At 45.0% G+C, this 17789-nt stretch overlaps 1 protein-coding gene across 5 annotated transcripts in view; it reads left to right on the forward strand.

Moving 5' to 3' along the window:
• Positions 1-17789, forward strand: part of PAM (peptidylglycine alpha-amidating monooxygenase) — a 1271905-nt gene that overhangs the window by 105852 nt on the left and 1148264 nt on the right. The window lies entirely within an intron of this gene.

The following is a 17789-nucleotide window of genomic DNA, read 5'->3' on the forward strand; positions in this document are numbered from 1 at the left end:
TTCGGCGGTGTAAGAGGTTAATGACTTTGTCCATGTACAAGTTGGGTCATTTGCACATACCACCTAGAAGCCAGGTAAAAAGCAGTGACATGGCGTAGCAAGTGGTTAAAGCACTAGATAGCCATAACTGTGCACAGTGAGCCTAAGGCCTGCTTCCCCTGCATCTGATGCCCGCACAAATGACCGCTCCTCTGCTAGTGAAAGGTAATCGCTTGACAGGTGTGTCTAGTAAAATTCACGTCTTGAAGATTTTTATGTTTGGAATTGTTCCTGAGTGTATTGTATGCATGTTTATGTCAGCCTAGAAACTTCAAATTTCAGAAATCTGTGAAAGTTGTGTGTCTACATCTGCGCGAGCTCTTCCACACACACACGTTGACTTCCAGAGTATTGGCTTTAGCTCAGTACAATCCATGCAACCATTAATCTTTTCACAGCAGATGCTGTAAAACATGTGCCAAGCCCACTAACTACTGGGGTGGGGGGGGTGGGGGGGGTGGGGGGGGTGGGGGGGGCGAGGGGGGGGACAAGCACTGTTAATTTGAAATGCCCTCGCCGCGGCTAGACCTGAATGGGGGGGGGGCTCTGTAGAGGTCTTCTCGAAAGTGAAGCCATGTGATTGATAAGCATGCTATTTTTGTGCAACCGGAAAACATAAGACAAGGATTGAATTCAATTTCAGCTGGGTATTTTTTTCGCAATATCTACTAAATCGGAAAGGTTGGGCTAGCTATCAGTCATACTCCGCAAGTGCAGAGCCCCAGAGCAGAGCTTAGTTTATGGGTTTCAAATGGACTGCTTGATTGTGTTTCTTTCTACGCAATACATTCCTCAGTAAAGTTGTTTGTCATTTTATTGTGTTAAGCATAACTCGCCTCTGACTGATTCTTCAGCCTATTCGATACTCTAGTGATGCAGTCTCACACAGAATGTTACAGTGCTGTTGAATTGTATTAAGGCACTTTTCTTTCTGTCTATGCATTAAAAAGCTTTGGAATGCGTCCATAAATGTTCCCCTTAGGCAAGCATGTATTCCTGAATCAGACTGCATGGCCCAGTCTGTAGTAATTGTAAAGCTCTGCATTCCCTGGAGGCACAGCACCCAGGATAATGTGCTGCATAGCTAAACGCTTATAAGGTCCCAAAAGCAAGCCCTATTGGCTATGCCAATGCTTGTTGTGAAATGTTACTTTTTTTGCCTGAGGGGTATTGACGCATTCCTTGGCCACCGAATGAATTCTGATGGGTTTACTTTGGCTAAATCTGACAGGAAATGCTGGTCTATCATCGAATGACATTAAGTTGGTGCCAAAGACCGGCTCAATAACTGCAACATTGATTTTAATTTTCTCTCTGTGGACATGTAAGTTAAAGCCCACGGCCAAAGAACTCGCTTTTACATGCAAATAGGTAAATGTGAAGTCACCCAGAAGGAGCATTCCTCAGACGAATGTACCTAATAACCCGCTGTAGGCACCTCCATTTTTTGTGGGTAAGCAGCTCCCATTTTTTTTGTTTGGCTGTACAGGTGCTTTTTATTATGCCAAAATATTTTGCAGATATAAGAACAAGGGCTGATCAGCGTTGGAAGTGGAATTGGTGGTTTTGCAATTTGTTGAGCAGCAAGCATCATGCTTGAGGCATGACTTTAGCGTCTTCATGTGATAGTTTCTGCAATATCTTTTGATTTCATTGGCACATCTTTAGAAATAAATCCAGCGAGGTATATGTTGGACATTACAATATGGTAAGGATGTTCTATCCTCAGGCTTGACTGGGACCCAAAATTGGACTTGGCACCAAAATAAAAGTGCCCCCAATTAGTGAATCAAATGGCTAAAAAAGATGCATGTGTTTGTGCTGGCTGTAGGCAATGTCTGTGGAAATATCAGGCAACTTAACAGTAAAACCGGTAGACAGGCCTACAAACCATCACAAAGCCGGCCCACACACTGACTTGTCAGATCAGCCCTTCTGGCTCTGCCTGATTGCCGTATAGTCCAGTCCGAATTTTTTTTTATCCTAAATGATGTGTAGCTGTAAAATTGAAGGTTAACAGAGTGGAGATTTCCCAACACCTATTTTGATTTTAACACAGACTGTGGTACAGGTTACAAGTGTCTGGGTCAACAGGGGTGAGAACCATGGTTCTTTTCTGTGTATAGGAGGGTCTACGTAGGACAAAAAGGTGTTAAATGGGTGTTCAGTAATGTAGAAGAGAATTGAGAGTGTTCAAATGCATGACGGTTTGGTGGAGACTCTAGAGTAGACCTGACAACTACGTATAAAAACTAAAGCCTTATATTGGAAATAGAGAATGAAACGTAAAGTGCATTATGATGTAAGTATATTCATTAACATATATGCCTATTTCTGACAAAATGTAAAGAGAGCCTTATTTAGAACATGGCAATCTTGTTTCTACATACCACAGTGTGCAAATAAAAAACTGCACTGAACAATATATGGCAAATATATTCTGTTCAGTAACATTGCTGGAGCAGTTACGATTTCAAGCAGAGTCTCGGTTTTCTACCATCAGCTAATCTCCGCTGTCATATTGTTCTACCCAGGTCGATGAATCTTTGGCGTTGTTTTATGGAACCATTCTGTTTATTGAAAAGGATCCGTTGCATCTTTACATAGCTGAGTGCCTACAACCCTTGGATGGCAGCGTTTACCTTGGTATATAATCATACACAGCTTTGCGCCTACAACCCGGAGTATGGCAGCGATAGATGGATCATGTGGTATAAGATCTAAACAATTCAATATAAAAAATTAAAATAACTACCCCCCGCTCCCTCCCACTACCCATCCCCCACACTAGTCATGCTTCGCCCTAGCCATGAGAGAGAGAAGGCCTATTTAAAAAATGGGTTGATGCTTGGTTCCCACTTGGGAAGTTGATAGTGGTTCTGCCCCTCATGCTAGGAGTAGTCGTAGTATTTGTAGATATTTGGGGCATGTGATCTCCAGTAGTTCTATCGAGAGAGTCTGAATGAAAGGGGCCCCCAACTCCGCATGGATCTCCTCCTTGTGCTCTGCTACTAAATACATACGCTCCATCGCTAGTGTTAGCCAGAGTTTTGTAGCCATTCTGTGTGATCAGGGATATTTGATGAGCCCCACTGGGCTAAAACTACTTGACGTGCTGCTAGCTGCGCTAGGGCTATCTGTCAACCCCTGAAGGAGCGCTAAGAAAACACCAGTGGGTTCGGAAGGCCCAGGATGGTGTATGCTGGGAAGTGCAGGATGGTGGTATCGAATGTCCTGTCTGTTGTCTAAAACACATTCCAAGAAGCACGCCAGTTTGGGGGAATGCCCTAGCAAATGGACTAGTGAACCAGAGGGTTTGTTAATGACAGGATGACATCATCTGCATAGAGGATGATAGTGTGAGTGTCCGCCCCAAATTGGATGCCCTCGATCTGCAAGTCGTTACAAATTCTTTATGCTAGCAGCTCCATGTACAGCGTGAAGAGGAGGGGAGATAATAGGCAATCCTGCCAGGTGGCACAATCAATTGGGAACAAGTCAGAGGATGTTCCATTGACTCGAACAAACACTCTTGGAGCTTGATGTATGCAGCGGATCCACTTTATGAACACCTCCTCGAACTCAAAGTGGTGCAGCGTGTCAAAGAGGTAGGTCCAGCTCAGGCGATCAAACATTTTTCGGCATTGATTGATTGATAGGAATAGGGCTTCTCTATGCACCCTACGCATGACGTCCATAAGGTGGAGAAGTCTTTTGTTGTTATCTCCTCCCTGTTGTGTGTGGATGAAACCCGCTTGATCCGGGTCTGCCAGGCCCGTCATTAGAAGATTTATCCAGGCTGGGAGGGTCCTGGCAAATCATTTTGCATCAATATTGAGTAATGATAAGAGTCCTTCGAGGACTTAAGAATAGCCGCTATTGAGGCTTCCGCCATAGAATCCTCAAGGGAGCTTGTTTTGAGAAATGAGTTAAACAACCACGTCATGAACGGTGAACAATTCTAAACAGAAATTTTCATAGAATTGAGTCGTAAAGGCATCAGGACCCGGTGATTTATGCAATTTAAAATGAGCGATTGCCGAGATTACCTCCTCGCTGTGTATTGGTTGATCAAGTTAGGCTGCTATTGCTTCTGCCAGTCGGGTAACTAGATTGTCTTGCAGGTAAGTGTTAGACAGTGTGTGAAGAGATCGGCTCGGACTATAGGGTCTGATATAAATGTTTTAGACACCTCTACTGTTTTCTTGTCTGCTTGCACCTTCTTCCCGGAGGGCTGTTTGATCAAGAGGATTGATGCTGATACCGTCCTAGCGCGGAGCCTTTGCGCAAGCATCCGGCCACATTGGTCACTACTCAAGTAGAATTTGTGCTGAAGCCTGAGGAGGGCCTATTCTGCCCTATCTAGGTCCAGGCGTTTCAGAAGAAGCCTTTTCTTCTCCATCTCCCTCCTGATTCTAGGTGCCCCTGTGCGTTTGTGTATGGCCTCCATCTCTTCTACTTCCAGCTCTATGCTGTGATGTTTTTTCTCTGCGTATTCGATTCTCTGCCCCAGATATCGCGATGAACTCACCCTTTATCACAAATTTTTGTGTTTTCCATACTGCTGCACGGAGGTTTTCCCCACATCATTAGTACATAGATAATCTAGCAGTTGCGAGCGAATAGCTGCCACAATCGCCAGGGATTGTAGGAGGCTCTGCCAAACACACAAGATGAATGACGGAATGTTGCACATTGGCAAAACATTCACCCCCAGTCACAGATCTGGGTTTAATCCATCGTTATTTTGCTCACTACGCCACCCCAGTTCAGACATGCCATATGCAAATCAGTCTTGACCCTGTGCCTCATGCGAACAGTCCAGCTGGAACTGCCAAGCCAGGTCTTCCCTGGACCTGAATCAAGCATCCTAGGACCGGTTTCTGGCTATCAGCCGTCATCAAAAGAACCCTATAATTAATTATCAGCCGTCATCAGCCAGGATGGCTTGACTCCAGTGGAGCGGTGAGCACGGGACCCACGTCTGGGCATACCCTTCCCACATAGGGTGAACAGCAACACCCACAAGAATGATAGAATGCAGTAGGTTTGCAATTAACTGTCTAGGAGAGGTAAGTGTTAGTAGTATTTCAGCATCATATAGCAGACGTTTACAGTTGTTCTTCCTACTTGTCTATTATCCTCCTAAAATATTCACGAATGTTGGTTCATTTGGCACTGGGTTCAAAAACCGGCATTGAAAAAAGAGAGCACAAGCATAGCTTTGAGTAGCTATTTGCCAGTTGAGTTCTAGCAGGTTGGATTTAGTAATTTATGCATGAGAATGATACTTGATTATTGAGACTTTTTGGGATATAAGCGCAAAATCCTTAAGGAAACAATAAGAGAAGCTTGGAGGGGAATAATAGGAGACAGATTCAAAAATTAAGGAGAAGAGACCAGATATCTGGGCAGCTTAACTTGAGACACAGAGAGTTCCCTCCTTCAGAGACCAGAGAGTTCTCCAGATTGGGGAAAAATTTAAGTGGGTTGACAAGCAGTGTTTCTGGAAAAATAATATGGTAATAGATTTCAGCAGGTAGTTCAGGTTAATGTATTAACTGGAATTAAACCTTTCTGTATACTGAGTTGGTTCATTTTATTTAATTCACAAAAGGTAATGGGAGGGATAGTTTCAAATAGTCTAACGACTAACAATCACTTTGTAGAATTCCAACCCATTGTTTTTCACCCACTGTAGCATATCAACCCATTGTTTTTCACCAATTGTTGTAGCATTCCAACCCATTGTTTTTCACCAATTGTGGTAGCATTCCAACCCATTGTTTTTCACCAATTGTGGTAGCATTCCAACCCATTGTTTTTCACCAATTGTGGTAGCATTCCAACCCATTGTTTTTCACCCACTGTAGCATTTCAACCCATTGTTTTGGTAGCATTCCATCCCATTGTTTTCCACCCATTGTGGTAGCATTCCAGCCCATTGTCGTCCCTCCCTTGTGGTAGCATTTCAGTCCATTGTTTTCAACCTGCTATGCCACTCCAGGTAGAGACCCGTCGTATGCAGCTCACAACTGACCCTGCTCCTCCTGGGAGCACCCTATTCAACACTGCCAGGTGAGGCCCCTCCAAAAGGGACACACAACCAACCCCAGACTGATTTCAGCCTTGTTAGGCCTCATCAGTGACCTATAGCTTGGATCCTGTGGCAGTGAGCAAGTGACCCACGTCTGGCATTCTCTTCTCTTGGCTGACACACAAAGGGCGAAGGAAGGAAAGTTTACAAATAGTCTACACCACTGCTAATCACTCTCTGTAGCTTCCCTCCCATCATTTTTCACCTACCCTGCTACTTTTATAGGTTTGGGTTCATTTATACTTCGCATTTAGGTTGATCTTTGTTGTAACACAGCTTTTAAAATTGTGAAAAAAACAGGTTTCCTTCTTGTGGGGAAAAATAGATTTCTTTGATTGTGAGTGCTAACACTGGGCTAATCTAGCCTCACTAAATAACTGTCATTTTATAGTGTTTATGCTCCTTGTTGAGTGGTTGTGGCATGTACACTTTTGAGACTAGTTTTAACTGTTAGCAGGACTGAACTGTTTTGCTATCATGTGATGTATGGTTGTAGTTTACAGTATTGGTTTTGAGCTAGGGATGCTTTCGGCTAGTAGTGTGCCATAGTGTGTGTCGTCAACAAAACAAACAAATATACAGAGTACGCTGTGTGTCGCCCACCTTCATCGTCTAACTAACCCCTCTTAATCAATTGCTTGTTTGAAATTTTACATTTTTGTATCAACTCATAATATTATCATGCAGTTACACGTTTTCAGTGAAAAAGGAGCCTTTACACTGGAGCGCGTGTACAATTTAGAGTACAATGAGATCACAACAGAACAGTGACTATTTGAAGCTCTACTCTGAAAATATTTCAATCAAAGGGTGGCTTTGAGTACAAATACTGCACTGAAGATGCCTTTTGCTGCGCCCACTCCAATCTTTGAAGCTGTAAATCTGTGAAGATAAATGCTAGTTGAAAGGGAGTTCATAAAACCGCTGTATGTTCAGAACGCAGAGCATCATGAATATGCAAATGTACCCTGGTTAAGTTGACGTTCGCACTATGTACATTAAGGGCTACTCCTAGAGATGCAACGAAGATCCGGGCGCTCGTGCTGGCCGGAAACGACAACTTATGGAACATCAGAAAAAGTTCCCCCAAGAAGTTGCTTGCATCATGAATACTAATCCACTGACATTCACTTTTAAGGGACAAAAGATATTGGTGCTAACATGGTTCTGTTTTTTCTTTTTTAACAAACGTTTTATTGTTGTGTAACAACACATTCATTTACTGTGCAGACAGTTCACACATCATATGACGTACATTCAAGGAGCATAGCCGTGCTCGTTTGGGATTTGTTTCAGGTACATACTTTAGTTTTGCCCAATGTACAAGTTGTCATGTAATAGTGATGTTGTGTATATCCCATTTCTTGCGCATCTCCTTAACAACTCCCCCTCCCTGTTTCCCTCTTTTGGTCTCTTTTCCTGCCTCCTGTGTTACTTTTACATTGTGATGACAGTTCTAGTTGCCTTTAGCCCATGTGGCTTTCAAGTAGGCGTAAAGAAAATCTGGCCTATACCGGATCCTTCACCAATGTGGGCATCTCGGGTGTTTTGATCCATGTTGATGAGCGGTCAGGGTAATCAGTATGAGGTGATTTCAGGCATTCCACCAGGGTATCCCATGTTCTTGCTTTATCTATTGTACAACCCCCCACCTGTTTGACCTCCCGGAGCAGTGTGGCTCCCTCAAATCCCGACCATAATAATAGAGGGTCTATCCATTTGTCTACTCGGAGGCGATTAGTGGCTTTCCATCTCATCGTTATTTTGGGCAAGGTCCACTAGTCACTTTATATTTTTGACGGGCATGAAAATCTCCCCAGGAGCCACGCCAGGGGGTTTCAGGAGATCGTTCTGTCAGTGAGCTCATTTATGCAGGTCACTGCTCCCTCCAAGGAATCACTTACGGCCGGGCGGGCCCTGACCATGTGATTCATCTCCGCTCCCTGCTCGCCACCTCAGGGATATGTTGCGTCTTGTGCTTTAAAGGACCTCTTAATCTGCCCTGGGGTTAAATATGCCCTGTGTAGGGAATAAAAATTGATCAGCTTAAACAGTGCGTTACGTGGTATGGTAGCCAGTATCCTAGTCCAAGCCAAGTCTGCAATCAGGCGGGCCACATCCTCCTCCCACTGTCTCTTTAATACACCTAGTGGCTTATCCATACCTGCCCTTAGCCTCTGGCTTGTTGTAACAAAAACTGACTCAGGGGAAGGGCATAGAGGCCAGACAACTCTTCAAACGATAACCGACTGCCGTCTTAAAAGATCACCCAGAGGGATCACTCCCCACCGTGTCGCTCAGTGGTGTTAAGCACTGTGACTGTAAGTCAGGTGTATAAGCAGGGGTATTGGGTGCGCTGCAGGCAGCATCGCCAGGTATGCCTCACAACACTCAACTCTCATGTGCACCCTGGTGCAGGACCCTCAGGAACCAATAGGAGCTAGTGAAGCAAATGAAGCTCAGGTGCCAACCCCTGTCTTCGCCGCACAGGGTGCATGCAGTCATGTGGCCACTGGTCGCACCATTGTATTTGGGCTGCCAGGTAATAGGCCTCAACGTCCGGTGCTGCTAGTCCCCCATCCGATGTGGGCTGTTGCAGTTTGGCCAAGGTAACTCCATGCCATCCCTTCCCCCATATTAGTTCCACTAAGAGCGAGTTCACTTCCGCAAAGATTCTGTGGGGAACAATAAGGGGCAATGTCACCCGTCCGGCTACCAACTGAGGGAGGGTCCCCCAAAAGTTCACGCTGTCACAGAGCGCTCGATCTGCTGCCCTGATGTTGCTATCTGGTATATCACTTGTTTCTTGGTATAGCTTAACACCTAGGTACTTCATACATGAGCTCTTCCAGGTTAATCCGAGCAAATCAGCTGGGATAGGCATAGTATTAGTAAGAGGGAATATTAATGATTATTACCAGTTGATACAAAGACCGGAATTGGTTCTGAATCGCCGCAGCAAAGATATCGCCCCTGGTAGGTCCTCTCTCACATTGTTGAGGAAGAGAGCATGTTGTCTGTGTAAAGCTCTATTCTGTGGGAAACACCATGCTGCTCCAATCCCCGGTATTCGTCCCCCTGCGCTCTTCACTGGCCACGGGCTCTACTGCAATAGCAAATAGTAACAGGGAGAGAGGGCAATCCTGTCTGGTGCCCCTCCCCACCATATTGGAAGGGGAGATAACTCCTCCTGTGCGGACCTGTGCCGATGGGTTAGCATAGAGAAGCTTTGTCCACTGGGGAGCCTCCACCCAGTCCAGTCTTATCCAGCACTAACTGGGAGAGCGGGCAACCCTGTCTGGTGCCCCTCTCCACCATATAGAATTGGGAGATCACTCCTCCTGTGCGGACCTATGCCGATGGGTTAGCATAGAGAAGCCGTGTCCACTGGGGAAGCCTCCACCCAGTCCCATTTTATCCAGCACATGATGTCGGTAATCTCAGTTGATGCTGTCGAATGCGCTCTCGATATCGATGGAGACGATTGCCGCATTATCCGCTAACATGGTTAAGTTACCACCATACATATTGCTTCACATTAGATACAATGCTCGGTCCTTTCACATTGTAGAGTCCCATTCAATCACTTTACAGTTGTTGCTTTCAGTACATCTGTGGTCACAACACTGCTGAGCCGCAAAAGAGCCCTGTGTCTGCTATTAAGCCTTTCTTTGTATAAGGATTTAGATTTTGTTTTATTTGGCAACCTTTCAGTAATTCCTAACCCCTTCATCACTGCCATGTAGATGAAGTGAATCCAGGGAAATTGCATTATGCATCTCCTACTTCCTGACAATGGCTGCCAAACTGCACTGGTGCTTGATAGTAAGAGCTCTCCAATGGTAGTTTCATGAGGTCATGAACTACAGCATCAGTTGGCCAAGAAAATAATGTGCACTCACTGCATTGGACAAAAAGCACTACAGGTATTCGTCTGTTCATATAAAAATGAACATGAAGGATCTGTGACGTAGTAAAAGGGTTGTGAATGCAAAGATTTCACACAAAGGATTGTGGGTATGTAGATGTCCGATCCCACCTCCACATATCCCTGCTCTCATCTTCTGCTTCCTCCCTCTTCACGTTCAGGATTCCGCTGGTTTCATGTCGGCTGGAAGTGTCCTCCTTCAGGAAGCATCATTAACATGTCTAAGCCTCAGTGCTGTGTCAGGGCCAGCGTCTTCGCACACACAGGCTCTCACGAGGCATCTGTGCGCGTGCACGCGTTGTTTCATGCGCATGCATGTACTGTAGAGCGCGCAAGGATGCATGCATATGTAAACAGAACCAAGGCCTTGGGGCAGCATCTGTTCGACAATTAGGCCAAGTGCCTCAACAAACCTACCCCAGCAGCTTAGGGACTCTTCCCCTGCCAGTCAATCTCAGTCGTGTTAGTCACGCAGCCCACCCCTTCCCGTAGGACAACTGTCGGAACTTTTATTATTTATTAAGGCACTGGGCACAAAATATAGAGCGCGTCATTTATTTAAGTTGCAAGATTGATTTCTTGCCACAGGGCTCCCTTTAAGTTTGTACCCATGGGATGCAAAAACATAGCACGTTGTTATTCTTCCGGACGTGCGGTGGGGAAGGTTGTGAGAGCACTGGACATTTGGTAACTGACTATGCACTGTACTCCTATGCTGACTACAGAGGATCATAACCGGAGATACTGCACACTGCACGGGTCTCTATCTTTAGTGAGACCTAGCATAACAATCTCTTGTACTCTGCTCTTTGTGATGGACTCAGAGGGACCTCCAGTGACACACTCAGATACTGCACAGGAGTGAGACCTGTCATAACAATCTGTGGAACTGCACCCTCTCTGATGACCTGAGAGGGAACTCTACCAATGACTTCAGGAACTGTACTTGTGTCAGTGACTTCCCTTAGTGGTGACGTGTGGTACTGCACCCTTTCTGCTGATTTCATGGGTACCTGCTGTACTTGCTTCACCCTTCCCATTGCCTTGAGATCCCTTCTGGGGAAGGATGGGGAGTGGGTCGCCTCATCAGCATGAACATTTTACCTCTGAAAAGGGCTTATTGGATTAGTAGCCAATGCACATTTGCTATTATTACAACACCATTTTCAAATCTAAAGTGTTCAGTTTTAAATTGTCATGTAAAAATTGACCTATTTACAAAGGAGTGTGGCAGTATTACTCAGAGCATGTAAGGAGGGTTAACGAGTGATGGTGAAAACTTCAAATCTGACTAGTGATTCGTGAGTGATGATGAGTGTGTGCCTATGCAGCCCACTTTTCTAAGCAATGGTGCACATCGGGCCTGACACTCAAGATCTCCGGGTGCAAATCCGAACAAGAAGAATGTGTGGTGGTGGAGATCTGAACATTCCCTAAGGATTACCACGTGCTGGGACAAAGCAACACTAAGGCTTACAGCGCAATGGGGTGAATCTAAAAATGGAGTTAGGACTGAAAATAAGTGATGGTGTGAATCTGAATATGCATTAAGGATTATTGACTGCACAATGGTAGAATTATTGACATATAATAAGCATTCTTGTCACAGGAGTGCCCACTCCTGTGTAATGTGCTTGCTGTCACAATAGTGTTAATGCTTGACACATTGTAGGCACTCATGGAACAGTGGTGGTCACCTTTGGTGTAATGCTTGCACTCACCTGTTTGTTACTTGTTGTTCATTGGCATTGTATAACGCTATTTCTACTGATGTCGGAGGGCCCAGCCTGTAAGATTGGTTGAACATATATGCAATACACCCATTCAATCGCTTGTTAATCAATTCACACTCTCACTAATTCATCTATCCATCCATCAGTGCATTCATTCATCCATCCATTCCATATCTATTAATTCACTCCCTTTGTACTTAATCACACATCTAGGCACTTCCTAATTCATGCATGCATTCCCTCATCCGTCAAGTCATTAATAATCGAGTTCACTCACTCATCCTTTCAAACAACCTTACAGACAAACTTTCAGTCGGTGAAGAATCACTTTTTAAATAGTCAGACCTATTGAGTTTACCAATGCTTATTAAGGCGAACGCGTTGTGGGAAAACGTGGGTTAAAGATTCACGACAACTTCATTTTAAACTGCACAGTTAAAAAGCGACAGTTTTTTCGGTTTCTAGTACATTTCTGAGCGGTTTATGTGAACGGATCCATTCTATTGCACATCTGTTAGTACAAGCAGGAAAACACCGCCGGGAAATAATGCGCACATTGTGATCAGAAGAGAACTAAAATTGTGTTTTTTTGCGTAATGTGTTTTTTAAAGAGGGCGCACTTTGCATTGATAGCGACTTGGTGCACAGCTGTACCATCTGTTATATTTTTTATATCATTTTATCTGGGGACGGAGAGAGAGCGTGTGTTTGTGAGAGGCAGCCAGTAAAAAGGTAATAGGTGCGCATTTCATATTTTGGATGTGTCGGGTACGTAGACCACTTGTCATACATTATGAGACCTGTTACCATCACCCTTAATTCAAGAATGTTTTTTAATGCTACTATTGGGGGAGGGGGGACGACCTTGTTTTTGAATTCCATGATCCTGTTCTCATTAATGCACTGAGATCAGATCGGTACCACCCTGTCGCGTTCCCACGAATCACTCCAGAGAGGCAGTGTTTTGCCTGACCAAGGTTCCGGGGCTCTGTAATCTGACTCATCCCATTAATTCCATATAGTGCATGGGATGCTGTGTGCGTACGTTGAAATACAAGTGCCACCTATGAACACGAGGGACACAAGTTGTTGTTCACAATGCACCAATTATAAAGCGTTTTCCACTTCACAGCAGCAGAGCAAACGTTCAGTATTAAACGGCCCTGTAACAAAAACGGCCCCCCAGGGGCCCAAAACCGGCCCCCACCCGTGCGGCGCACCGGGGGATTGCCCGGTGCCCGCTATGGCCCGTCCGGCCTTGGCGTGGTTTGAGGGGATGGCTCACTGTTGGAAGTGGGAGGAAGGCAGAGAGGGTTGTTGGAAATGTGGCCATAACCGTGTTAATGTTATCAAGGAAGTATATAATTAATGTAGCATTTTTAACAAGCAATGGTAGTGCCTGTGGGTCTGGCTCTAATGTGGTGCTTGTTGCATACAAGCATCCGCTGTGCATGCTTGTGTTCATTTGTCATTCTAGTGGTTACCACTCTAAAGCCTCATTTATATTACACGTGGCTTTCTATGAGTTTCTGTACTTGCAGATGGATGCACACTCTAGCCTCGCCGTTACCTCTCCATTTATAACGGGCAGTATCGAGCACAAGATCAGGTGCACCGGTACAGCTGTAACAAGGGCCGGGACTGTGCAGTGTTATAAGCATTATGCAGGCGTTTGATACATGCACAAGGCCGTTGGAATCACACTCGAGGAAAGAACAAATTATGTTGCATGTTGTCTACGTTTATGCACAGAGAAAGGCACACGATGAGGTTTTTGATGGTATTGTTTTGCTATTTTATCATTTTAACGCGCATCAATACTGTCTGGGCAATCGCGTCACCGCGCGCGCGTGTATAAGTTTAATATTTGAATATGGCAATCAGCAGCTGAAAGGCCCGGTAACCTTTGCAGATAGTCTGTCATCATGTAGGATCATGCGTGGAGATTTGTTTTAGTAACTTCTAATTCGTTTAAGCAAGAACCGCTTTTTGGGTTTAATTCTACAAATGTTGCAACGGAGGTGGATTATGCGGCAAGTGTGGTAGATCCATAATTATGCTGAAAATCCTACTGCCACAGAATTGCATAATTGCGGCGGCCTATGAAATGTGCGGACAGGTATTCTATGCATTGTGTAGTGTGTTGCGTGTACTTGTACCTGTCTTAGCCTGTTGCGACAAGGGCGTGTAACTAGACCGTGTGTGTTGTGCTGCAGTAAGTAGCTAAAAAGAAACATGGATGTAAAACACGTCCCAAGCACTGCCCTAAGCATTGAAACTGGGCATGGACGTCAGAAAGTGTTGTACGGGGAGAAAATGAAATAACGTTTGCGTTCATACATTATAATAAATCCTCAAAGAAGCCTACGAGTTGACCTCATGCCCACCAGGAAATGTTAAATAGTGAATTAATGCGATGCTGGTTAGACTTTAAGCCTCATGAGCGTTGCAACACAGGCCAAACGCGGATAAGCCCGGCCACTTAAAAGGAAACACAAACCTCTGAAGCAAACCATGTGGCAGAGTAAACAAGGAAAGAAAGAGGAGCACGTCCCACAGTCCAGGTAAAGCAGCTGTCTGGCGACATGTAAACAAGGAGGGGTTCGTCCAGGCACTGTGGCTTAGAATTAATCCTGCAAACCCTGTCCAGGGTGGAAACAAACGAACGTGACAGCCCACACGGAATGGCAAACCTTCACTCTGCACAATACGTGTAGTCCTCCTGATTATTTAATGCAGAAGTAAACACTGAATATACTGTTCCCAGCTGCCCTTTAAAGACAGAGCCGTGTGGCAGTGGAAGATGAAACCGGGGCATTGCCTCAGAACCAAGAGCGTCTGACCAGTAAAGACCAACCTTGGCAACTGTGAGTAGATATCACCGACGTTAACACTATTACCAACAAGTACTGGGGCCGCTTGTAGTGAAACATGAACAGAGCTTCCCATCCTGGTGCATGTGAAAAACAATCTGCAAACAGAAGGAAAGGTATTACAGCAGCGCCTGGAGGCAGCAGAAGCAGACTAGGAGCTTAACAGGGCCCACAGAGACATTTATCTTTCATAGCACATGGTTAGTAACTGCAGGATATTACAAATAAGCCTAGGTCCCTACTAAACTCAAAGTTTGAAAGGGTGTAATAAATATGAATATTGTATATTTACAACGGAAAAATCCTTGACTTTTTATACAATTTAAAACGTAAAGATGGCGTGCTACAGCCGCTTGTATTTCCCAACTGTTAAAAAGCCTGACCTTTACATACTCCAGGCAATGAATCCGACGCTGAGCCTGTTTCCACGTTTGCTAATGAGAAAGCAGTTGGAAGCTGATGCTTCTAGGGACGGAGCGTGTATGTCATTGGCTCATAATCCGACCATTTTCAGTCAAATCATGCATAGTCCGTCAAATCAAGCTCTTCACTGGATCTCCAACCACCCTCTAAGCTCGGCCTTTTGGATCCGTAATTATTACAGGTGGTGATGAATCTCCTTAACTCCTCTCTACAGGAAGGCCATGTTCCACAGAGCTGGAAGCCTGCCATGGTTTTTCGCTCCTAAAAAAACCTAATCTTGTTCCAACCAATTGATCGAATTTTCAAACAATTTCTCTGTTGCCCAGTTTCCCCAACATTTTTGAGGTACTTGTGAACGCAATGCTTACAATTTATGTGGAGGCCCAACATATTTTACATCCTTTGCAGTCAGGCTTCAGGACTGGGCACAGCACTGAATCTGCCCTCCTAGGAGTCACTGATCATCTTGGGCGACTCTTGGGTGGATATTAGATCTTAGGGTGTCTTTTGACACTGTCCCATTCGAGCTTGATCGAAAGATTGACAACATTGGGTCTTGAAGGACAGCTTTGGCCTGGTTAACATCATTCCTAAAGGATCGGACGTTTCAAGTCTTCTTGGCCAATGTTATGTCAGAGACGTGGGCTTTAACTTCTGTAGTCCCTCAGGTCTCAATGCTCTTCACAATGTTGTTCAATATTTACGCCCACCCACTGGCAGATGTAGTGGAGAGTTGTGGTTTGACAATATTCATCCTATGCAGATAACACACAAATATTTTTTTTCTGCACAGGGTAATGGACCGTCCGATCTCAATCTCCGCTTGAGTTGAATCACCTCTTGAATGTGAGATATCTCTCTCAAGCCGTTTGGTAATAAGGCATAGATCATGACCCTGGGTAAGAATCCTCAACTATGGGGTCCACAACATTGGCCAGAGTCCCTAGGGATTCTTCCTGACCTGTCCCCCAAGGTTAAACATTTTGGGTTTGTATTGGATGAGAATCTCTCCATGAAGCCTCTGGTGATCATGGTTACCGCCACCTCTAACGCTGTGCTCAAGTGGGTGAAAAAGATCGTCTGGATGATTCCTCAAACAGCCCAAAGGATAGTGATCCAAGTTCTAATCTCATCTAGACAGGACTATAGCAACATTCTGCACTTAAGAATAGATCAAGTGTCCATTCTACGCCTACAGAAAGTTCAGAACCAGTGGCTAGACTATTGTTTCGGCTCCCAAAAGCATGCTTCAGTCTCACACCTTTTCCAAGAGCTTCATTGGCTTACGTTTACTAAGCATATTCAATTCAAAGCTCTGTGCTATATGTTCAAAGCCAGAGACCGAGTAGACCCAAGTTACATTCAGGATCTGGTGGTGCCTTATCAGCCCACACATTTGCTGAGCTTACTGAACCAGGCCTTGTGCACTGTGCCTAGGTTTGCTTAACCTGTACGGGAGGGCGCGCCTTCACAGTCCTGGACTCGAAACTGTGGAACTCCCTCACAGAGCCCCAGAGAAATTGCACATCTCTACTTGCATTCCGTAAAGGCCTGAAGACCTGGCTGCTTTAAGCTTCTAATCTGGACATCCTTACCTTTGCTCAGCTCCAGGAACCCATTTTGGGGTAGCTGTGCGCTTAATAAGATTATATGATCATTTTCACTCAAATACCAAACCCGGACTCTGAACCAAGGTTCTTAGTGTCCAAAGTCGGCAACTAAAAAGCCATTCCAACTCTTCTCCACGAAATCAAGATCCTGTGCCGAGTAAGCCAGTTGACGGTCTGGGCAAACTTTGGGACCCATCCTGCAGTGGACCTGTTTCCATGGCCAGTGACCCTCCTGTAATGCAGCCTGTCTGCAAGGACACCACAGAATGGCTGTCATACCTGGTACAGAGAGAGCACTACAGAATCAGCGCATGAATGCTGATGTGAAACGTCAGCTAATTATTCATCGCCTTCTATCAAAAAAGCACCTTCGTTCTGTTAAGAAATTAAAACACCTGCAACTTCAGAGCGGAGAAGGGCATTCCATTAAAAGATCAGGTCCCCCAAATAAAATAAATCTGCGCACTGCGGCATTGAAACCATCCAGGCCTGAGGCATAACTGTTACCGAAGGTAGAGCGAGTTAGGACATCAGATTGATCAGGGAACCCTTACGTTGAAGACAGATAGTGAATGACTGCCCACTGGACAATAAAATAGTTGATTCGATATTGAAACTGAGGCGATTCAGAACTATCATCAAAGTACCCTGATCGTGTGTATCTAGACGCCACATGGGTCAACTACTTAGAAAGGTAATAAACGGACACGTTTGATGGCTTTTGAGTATAAATCATGCAAGTCCTAGTGCGGATCGGAGCAGCGGGCTGGAACCCAGGGAGAATGCTCTCCCACTTTTATAGCCTCACCTGCTCTCACCAGTGGTGCAACGCAAAATGATGGGGCCTCTCCGCGGAATGTGATGAGGTCCTGAAGTCTCCTACATCTCACAGATATTCAGAACCTTGGAGCTAAATAGGGGAAATCTGAAGTGTTGGGGACCCAGTAATTTGAGCCAATGGTTGCCAGTGAGGGCTAACGGCATTTATTTTTGGGGACTGGCACTTATTTTGCAGCATCAGATATTTACTGAGAGCAAAGGAGGGAAAACATACAAATTGAAAAGATGAAGGAGAGAAAGATGGAA

This window comes from Lissotriton vulgaris, chromosome 3_1, assembly GCF_964263255.1.
Source record: "Lissotriton vulgaris chromosome 3_1, aLisVul1.2, whole genome shotgun sequence".
In the NCBI taxonomy this organism is placed as follows: Eukaryota; Metazoa; Chordata; class Amphibia; order Caudata; family Salamandridae; genus Lissotriton; species Lissotriton vulgaris.